This window comes from Neopelma chrysocephalum, unplaced genomic scaffold, assembly GCF_003984885.1.
Source record: "Neopelma chrysocephalum unplaced genomic scaffold, ASM398488v2 Primary Assembly neopelma1_138, whole genome shotgun sequence".
In the NCBI taxonomy this organism is placed as follows: Eukaryota; Metazoa; Chordata; class Aves; order Passeriformes; family Pipridae; genus Neopelma; species Neopelma chrysocephalum.
The window spans coordinates 3,661,650-3,671,562 of NW_020897800.1; positions in this window are offsets into that span (position 1 = coordinate 3,661,650).

The window sequence follows — 9,913 nt, forward strand, 5'->3', positions numbered from 1 at the left end:
GAAGATTTGAACACTTTTGAGAGCCCAAATTCAACACTCTTTCCAAAGGCAACAATCTCCAAGGCAAAATAACCCTTGGGATGGGTTAGTTAGGAACAGTTAAAGCTCTCTTGGAAACCAGGTCTTGAATAGGGTCATTTCAGCAGGAACCAGGAGGTCCCAGATCTTGTTCAGACCGGGGCTCTACTAATTTTAAAGCAAATGATAAATGATATGTGTATTAAATTTCATGTTTCAATACAAGTCTAGACAAGCTTTAGGGAAGAAACAAAGGCAGAAAGAGGACTCCAGTTGCATCAAAGAGCCAGAGGGATTGCCAGGGAGGGAGAGACCAAGGGAAGAGCTGAGGGAGGGGAAGGACAGGAGTGTTTTCCAACCTAAAGCTCCCTGTCCAAAAGTCCACACCCTTCTGTTAGAAGCTGCTTTGCATTTTGTGACCTTCCTTCCTTAAAACTCCTCACCTTAATCCCTGGCTGGGCATTGCCCAGGGTATCAATTACACTGGGTATCAACAGAGGGACATGAAGAAGAGGAATTGCCAAGGAAGAAGGAAGAGGGACAGAAAACCAGCCTGTAAACAATGGGTGAGTCCAAATTCCAGATAAATGTGCTGCTTATCACTGGTAATGCAATCCTGGAGCACACCAACAACAGCAGGAGAGGTGCCAGGCTGACTCATTCCAACACCTTGGCACTTGCCAGGAGCCAGCACTGATTTGTTTTGTTTCCTGTTTAAAAGATGGGAAGGATATAAGGAGAAATTCCACGGGTGAGCAACATGACCTGCTTTCCAGCATCTCCAGAGCAGCCAAAATATCTGTTCAAACAGAGACAAGAGGAAAGGAAGAGGAGAGGGACTCGATGTGAGGGGGCAGTTACTGCACAGAACTTCAAAAACAAAATATATTTTCTTGAAACAACCTATAGAAAAAATGACTGGATAGGTTGTATAGATTATACAGGAATATACAAGACTAAAACACAAAACCAAGAGCCACAGGAGAGGAGTTTCCCAGGATTCCAAGGCCAAGTGGCAGCTGTAACACTGGAACCTGATCTGGCTGCTTCTTGATGTTTCTAGGAACATTTCTGCCATATCACAAACCATTCAGTCTCTGTCTGACAACTGCAGCCTCCCCACTGTCAGAGGGAACTTTGCTCTGGGATGGAAGAAGAGTCAAAGAAAGAAACAGGAAGAAACAAAGCAAAACAGGGTGGAGAAAAACTCAGCAGCAGAGGAGAAAAAAAAGAGAAGTTCTGAGAGGAAAACTTAAAAGATGGATGTGATCCATCCATTTTGACACCAACATATGTTCCTGAGAGAGGAGCAAAAGAATTCTGCTCTTCTGTCATAGCAGTGTCTGGAAACCACCAAATGTCTGTCTCCATGTCCCCTCTGTGCAGGAGTGAGTGGGGAGGAATGGCAGCACCACATTTCCCACCTGTATAATCATTTAGGGGGAAAAAAAAGCAACGTAGAAGATCAGCAACAGGAAAAAAACCAAACCAACAAAAAAAACCAAACAAAAACCACAAACAAACAAACAAAACAAAACAAACAAAAAAAACCCCAACAAAAACAAACTAAAGGGAGCTGATGATCTGGAGCAAACACCTGGTTCTGAAATAGTTTGCTCTCATACCTGTAGAGTCAGTTTTGCTTCTAACAAGAACTGCCAACAAATGCTCCTTTGTGTTTCCAGTGTTGCTTAGTCACAGCTCTCCTCAGAGGCTGAGATTAGTCTGTATGCACCCTGTCAGCTCTGCAGTCTGTGACTCCATCACACCAGCATTCCTTTGAGAGACAAGATGTTCTTTGCAATCTGTTTTACCATATCAATGCCTGAGCAGAAAGTTCAGATCAAAGCAACTGAAAAGACAAGTGAAGAAATCAGAATATCGACATGATTTTCCACGAGGGCAAAGCCTAAAGACAGAGCCACTGTTTCTAAACCTCAGAGCCTTCCCAGTATTACAAAAGAAAAACAGGCAAACAGGCCACAGGCACGGAAAGAATGAATCCTGCATTTGCTCCTGGCATTTGTGTTGGTTTGAACCAGCAAACCTGGGAACTGCTGCACAGGACAGGGCAGGTCATTGCATGAGAGCTGAGCAGGGACCTCCCAGCCCAGTGTCACCATCCTCTGTTGACATCCAAGGCATGAGGGTTTGGGATCTGATGCAAGACAGTGTGGAACTCAACACAGGCCTCTTTTAACCCCATAAACTCAGAGAGCACTGCAATGTCCCCAGGGAGAAGGTGGCACAATCCAGCTGCAAACTTCAGCAACTCAAACACACACAGAAGCATCTTCCCTCCAATCTCATAACGAGTTTTTAAGTAGCAGCATCACACATCAATTCTCACACTCAGTGCTGCATCATTTATTCTCTTTAATCTGCTTTGTCTCCCATTTGTGAGCAGGTTCAGGATGTTCACCATGGCAACTTTGAGTCCTCGTGGCTCCCAAATAAAAAATGTTATCAGGATTCAGTTAAATTCCAGATCTGGGCAGAATACACTATAATCCAGGCTCTGAAAAACTGAGCTGGCAAGCTCCTTATATTCTAGCTGGGAAAGAAGATAATTTGCTTTCCTGGTCAGGTCTCTGTATGGCTTTTTCACTCAGCCTTGCACAGCCTGTATCACACGGAGCCTCCAGCCTTGTGTAGGTTTATTATTACCCCATGCACACCCTCATTATTATTATTATTATCATTCGAAGGGTGAGAAAACATGCAGGAACAAATGAATCACGAGAAATACTTCTGTGCTGGGTGCTAAAACAAAAAGAAAATGCTGTTCCTCCACTGAGTTCTTTCTTGTAAATGCCCTGAGTCAGTTCTGCAGCCTCAGCAGGAACAAACACTGCTCTCAGCCTCAGTAACTTGTTATTAAGATATGCAATGGAGAGCAGCAGATTTTGAACTGTGAGATAACAGACCTTCAAACAGGCTGTTTCTTTTTGCTACAATTCCACTAAGCAGGCCAAGAGTTAACTCACTAGCTCATAAACTGAGAAATCCTTCTTCAACACAAAGCTCTGCCTTCTTGCTCCAGCCTCAGCCAGCCTGGACAGGTCTGATGTCCCCACTGATTACACTGAATTTCACAGCTTTCCTTTACCTCCTTTTGCTGAACACAACAGCTTCTCTGCTCGGTTTTCTCTGGTTTGAACTGGCTCTCAGCATCTCCCCCCCCACCCTCCAAAAAATCCGAACACTCTCTTCCCTTTCACCTCTGTGTCACTGACAATTCCTGCATTCTGGGCAAGAGCAAGCAAAATGAAAAGGGAGAGCTGGCTCAAGGCAAAGGGTTGCTCTGCAGCAAAGGGGAAAGGGAGAATTTAAGGATGGCAAAAACTGTTGTGCAATACAGTGTGTAAAAGTCTGTCCAGGCTGGCAAGTTGTACTGGTTGCTCTGTCGTGAGGTCTGTCTCCTGACCCTCAAAAATTTATTCATAGCAAGACTTAATACTAGAATTAGACAGTGGGATTTTAGATCCTAATTCCTAACACACAGAGTTTGAACAGGTCAGAGTTATTGAGCAATTTTTCTTGGAGTGAGTCAAGCTTTAAGATGGTAACACATAACAATACCTGCCTTCCACCACAACTGTGTGAGAGAGAAAAGTCCTAATGTGTGGCAGTGCTGGATTTTCCCTTATGCTCAATCACAAAACTGATTTTGGCATTAGCAGAAGAGATGTGTTTGACATTGAAGTGTAATATGTAGACTTTTCAGTGATGACTATGCAGAGCATAGTCCCCCTTGCCTGTACATCAGTTTTGCAGACCTCATGCAGGACACTCATTCCCTCTCCAAATAACTAACTAGGAATTCCCTGTATCACATTTTCAACCACAGAATATGATTTAAGAGCTGAAGAATTGTTTGAGAGAGCCTGAGATGCCAAGCCTTGAGTGAAGACTGGAAGGCTACAGTGAAGACTTATCAGAGTGCCTTCAGTGGCACCAACTCATAGGGAGGGTCCACATTTTGAAACAGAAACTGCAGCCAAATTATACAGTGAAAACTCTTCTCATTATTTTCTCTAATGCACCACCTCTCGTGCAAGGAATCTCTTTGGCAGACACCAGGACACTGCTGGCCCAGGAAAGAAAAAATAGAGGAAACAAAGCACAGAAATTCATATTGTGACGCAAACATTTGCAGGGAACTGCTGTTCTCGCTGCTCAACACCTGCTCAAAATAGAAATGATGCTAGGAAGGCACACCCAACTCACAGCCCATCTATTCCTGTAACTCAAGAGATTACTGCTCATGTGCCACCACACACAGAACTCTGGGATGGCACCTCCTCAGGGCAACCAGTTCTCTGTGATGCAGATTCTCAGTAAGTTCATATGAACACTCAGGCAAACCACAAGGAGAGACACAAAATTGCACCGAAGAACGTGATTATGGTGAGAAATAGCCCAGGAATTTCTTTAGAATTACAAAATCCCGATTTGCAGAGACCCCAACATCTGACCCAGCCTCATCCTCATCCTCTGACCACTCCCAGCTGGCTGCAGAATTCTTTCTGGTACCAGAGACCTTCACAGGGAAAAAACACTCTCCTCCTCCTAAGTCATGCCTTGTTACACCTGCCTTAACTAGCTCAGTTCGTGAACTTTTTCCAAAACATTATTTTGCAATGACTGAAAAACTGGTCCAGACCCACCAGCACCAAAGACCCTGCCGGGAGCAGATATTTTTCTGGCAGCACTTGCAGAGCCCACAATCGCTCCATCCATCGGATTCCAGGGAGCAGCAGCACCACAAAGCACGGGGCACTTTGCATTCCTAATCGCAGTTCCCTGCTCCGACCTCAACTGAGCCTCTCCTTCAACTCCGCATCGGGAGGTTCATTTTCGAGCTGAAAGAAGAGTTTTTAATTCGGAGGTGAGAAAATTCGAGGCCGTAAATGAAATGCAGGCAAACACAGAAATTCCAGATGCAAAGTTGTTTCCCACCCAGCAGATTCTCCGGACTAACCCTAATTCCCACACCGGCAGAGTTACCTTTTGTAACCTGTGAGATGGTATCTTCGAAGCTCATTTGGCACCATTTAAATGCTCACATTTCTAAGCGAGCTATTTAGGAAACAAAGCTCAGCTGGAATCAACTTTAGCTGGTTTGGTGCTGCTAAAAACCCTTGCAATGTTTCGCCAGGAATTTCAAGGAGAATGCCCAGTCAGAGCAATGCATTTAAGGACAAACATGATTTTTTTTTCTAGCAGACCCATCAGCAAAAATCCTAAATAGCCTGCAACTATGTCTTTTATTTAACAACCCACACCAAAACTACGTTTTCTAATTAATACCCCTTTAATTGGAAAATTAATTGCAGCAGCAAGGATTCTTTTTGAAGAGGCTGGAAGACTAATTCCTTCTGTCCTGTATTTAACTCCGTGGAAGAAGACAACCCCCTGAAGCCCCAAAACCAGAGTTCAACACTCACAGCTATAAAGCAGAAGCTTTTCTCTGTTCCCAAAGTGAATGTAATAAATATTCTTCAGGACAAGAGACAGGTAGTTAGGTATAAAATAAGCAGAAAAGATAAAAACCAGTAAAAATGGAACCAGATTTCTCTGCCAAAGGAGGTGGGTTTGACAACTATGAAATCTCTGCCCTGCAAGTCGACAAACCCATGTGCTGTCACAGTACCTGAGGTCTGTTCAGCTGAACTGAGCCTTTCAAACACCATGAAAAATAGTGATTTTGGTAAAAATAGCCTGGCCTTTAGCATGGCCTTCAGCTTCTCACACAACTCAACTGCTGCTGAGCCTCTTTCATCCAAATTTTACCCCAACAGAGACTCTGTAACTGGTCCTTTTGTACATCCACTGATAGATCAATAACCCAATCTCAAGGTGAATGATTTTATCAGTCACCGACTGCCAGCAGGCAAAAAATACCCTAAACTATGAGATTATCTCGACAATAAAAATATAGGAAGTGATTGCATTATTTATTTTTCCAAGCCATGATTTCTTCAGCCATTCAGTTGCTCTGTCCCTCTGTTCCAGCCCCACATATTCTCCATATTTCTCCTGCCACCACTCTCGTAAAACTGGAAAACAGACAACTTTTGGGGCTGTGCAACTGAGAAACTACAGGAAAAACCACATTGCTCTGTACAAATCTTGCTTCTTAGGCAGAAATTCCTACTCTGGCCAGGTCTGGAGCCCTGTAAGACTGACCCACTATCCCAGACCAGGCTCTCTGATGGAGCAGTGATACCTATGCAGGTATTAAGTTAAAATCCCAATTATTTCCCTGATAGTCTGAGGAGGCTCAAATCAGAGTGTGCACTTAAACAGCAAGAGTTCTGATGTTTGAATTTTGAACAGGGTGTAAAATACACTCAGCAGAGTCATGGGAGCAACAGGGATGGGGAGAAAGGTGGGCAGAGGGAGGAAACCAAAGGTGTGTGGGCAAATGGACTCAGCAGTATCAGAAGTTCTGCACAAACAAAAACCAGAATATGTTGAGTAAGTGAGTAGATAAGACCCACAAGACAAAGCACAGGGAATTCCCCCAAGGCAGAAAGCCTGATAGCCTGAAGAATCTTATTTTTCCCGGGGGCAAAAGCGGTGCCAGAGACTCGGGGAAGGGGGAGAGTTAAAGTTCAGCAGCTGATTTTGAGCTGGGTTCTGCTCCCTGCCTGCAGGGAGGGCTGGGGGAGGAACCAGCCAGGCAGAAGCACTACTTATGTGACAGAAAGAGAAAGAAAAACACACATACTGCTATTTTTAAAGATGCCTGCAGCACTAGTTCCCGGTAGCCTTCTCCACTTTTAAAGAAGAAGGAAAAGGCTGGCTAGTGAGAATTTCAGTTTGTAAGACAAGGGGTGTAAGGACAGGACTATTCAGAGCTGGACAGGGCAAGGGCCAAAGCAGGGGCAGGCTGGGACAAGAGGCACAAAAGGAACAGATCACAGAAATCACATTAAAACCTTGCAGAAAGAAACCTGGAGACAGCAAAAGCTTTTGTAAACTCCCCTTATCACAAGGAGCATGAGCAGGAGAGTCAGGTTCTTACTTCAAACCACAGAATACTGAGACAGCCCAGAAAGGCCAGTGCAGGGAGGTCCTCTCAGATTATTCCAGTCTCAAGGTGCCAGTTCCTAAATTGCAGTAATTCAGCAACTGCCCTTGGATTTAATTTGATTGTTTCAACCATCTCCACTGTCCCCAGTAAAGCAACTCTTTCATCTTTTCTCAGTGAAGACCTTCTTTTTTCCTCATGTGGTGTTTTGCTATCCCAAAAAGCCACCCCAAAAGAATGAGTTAAGGGCAAAGTACACCTTAAATGTCATTTCCTGTGGGATTGTAATAAATGATAACTGAGGTCAAGACAGGGATTTAATCCCAGGAACATTGGTCTGTGTCTGCCTGGTACATAAATAAGATGCCTGTGACCTAGCAGGGCTCAGAAATAGCCTTTTTATGAGTTCTGAGAGTTACCATCCTGTCACACAAAGGATGTGCTGGCAGGGAACTGCTGACTTACAGAACCAGCAGCACTAAGCCTTTCATCTGAGGGTGTCCATGTCCTTCCAGAACTGGAGGCCTGAATCCCTGCAAGGTTTGGAGCAACAACCTGATGTAAATGCTGTCACCTGGCTCCACTCACCTAAAAACCAGTGGTGGAGAAAGGAGAGCACAAACCTGTGCCAACAGCCCAAACAACCTCAGCTCCAATTTTCCACCAGGGTTCCCAAATACTCCCAAAGCCAAGAACATTAAGAGCTTTATCAATATAACAATGGAAAGCAGCTACTTTTACAGCAAGTTCCCCATTTCCAGGTGCATTCCTCAGGTGAGGTCAGAGGGACAATGCTGTTATTTCATTTCAGGAGTCCAGCTCAGTCACTCTGGGAGCTGTGTTGAGCTTTTTGTGTCCTGGCACTCTGCAGTCCTGGGAGCAGCACAGCCCTGGCTGGAACCAGTCCCTTCATTGTGGCTGAAAGGAATTTTGCCCTGAATTCTCAAGGGTCTCAAACCAGCTCTGCTAGATTAGGTTTGAATTACTCTGTATTTCTGTCTGGAATAGCCAGGTCTGAGCTGCTCTGGAGGAAAGTTCATTCTGTGCTGAACAGACAGAATGTTCCCAAGACAAATGTCCCAGTCCCCAGCTGTGACTGGGCTTTCCTTCCTGGGCAGGGGAACTGGGCTGCAGGAGAAGTGCCCCCCACTCCCCCAGCACCACCCAGGGAGGTTGAATATAAACTCAGAAGGGAAGGAGCTGCTCGACTTCCCTGGATCACAGCTGGATCCAGCTCGTTGCTGAGACTAAACTCCTCCACAAGGTGAATTTCTCCTTGAGTGCAGGATCTCCACAGCCCAGGGTCAAATTTCCTCCCAGTCCAGAAGGCAAATGTGTCATCAAGTGAAAAAACAAGGGCCACAAAAGAATAAAACCCAAGAGAGGTGATTCTGTGCGTGAACACTTTCTTTCTGAGCTTAGCTAAGGGGTTTGGAGCTGCAGTTTGCTAAGAGAGGGTGGAGAAGCCAAGGTAAGCAAAGGATTTACAGCACTACAAAGTCTTCCTCGTTCTTAGTTACTGCTGACCTAAAAAACACAGGTAAATACACTGCAGGAAAACTCCTTAGGGTGGTAAATCATTGATGGGAGACATTTGCTGGTGGACTTATTATGGATCAAATAACATTTACATCTTAAATTTAATATTATTTCCCCAGGAAGGAGGTCAAGGATTGTTTACTGAGTGTACAACCCTTCTTTTGCTAGAGGAGAAAAAATTAACTCCGGCTCCTCTGACAAGACCAAAGAAACCCCCCCAGGTCCTGACCTCATTTAGAGCAAAATATATCAAAATTTCATGTTTATGGAGTAAATCCAACTTCCCAGCAGCCCTAACGAGAGAGAAGCAGGTCTTTTTATAGCTCCAATTTCCAACTCCTGCAGCAGTGCTGTGATGTAGATCCAGCCCACAAACAGCCCTCTGGTATCATTTGTGAGGTGATATTCATCTGGTGGCCCCTTTCCAAAGGGCTGCTGGCCCAGGTTCTCCAGCCTGTGGTCATTCCCCCTTCCTGCTCTTCACCTTCCAGGCCATTCCAAAGGGCTGGTGGCCCAGGTTCTCCAGTCTGTGGCCATTCCCCCTTCCTGTCCTTCACCTTTCAGGCCATTCACTCAAGAGTTGCACTCGATGACCCTTGTGGGTCCCTTCCAACTCAGAGTATTCCGTCACTCTGCTCAGCCTGGGGATCCTGGAGAGCTCAGTGCTTCAGGCAAGAGGCTTTGGAGAACAGTTTCACCTTCCAGGCAGTGTCTGACCTCAACACCCAGGGCTCCAAGAGGCCTTTGACCCACACAACATGTTGACTTCCCTGTTGACCACAACCCGGTTATCGCCTCCCTGGCGCCGCTCGCAAAGGTCAGACCCGGGCACTTGGGCTCTCCAGGAAGGTTTAGCAAGAGCTGGGCTCATGGAAACCACCAGCTTTCCTCACTGCCACGTTCTTCACTTTATCTGTGTTTGCCTTGGCACATTTGCTCCCAGAAATAGGCTTATTAGCAGCTTCTCTCCCCGCGGGAATACCGCAGGTGTACACTTGGTGTGGTTTGGGAATGGCAAAATAAAGAGCTGTTTGCTTGGTGGCTCCAAGGTGTGGGAGTGATGGGCTGCAGCAGATTTCCCGCAGGGAACTGTGCATATTTCGTGGTATTTTGGGTTTGATTTGCCAGAACTTCCACCAGCTGACAGATGGGCGAGGGGGAGATGCGGAATCGATGCCTATTGCTTTTGGGAGATATAAATGGAATTTCCAGGTCTCTCTTTTTCAGGGTCTAATACTTCCAAGTCAGTAAAAGGCAATAAGGAAAACCAAGTTTCTTCTCCCTCCCTTCGAGTTTCTTCTCCCTCCCTTCGAGTTT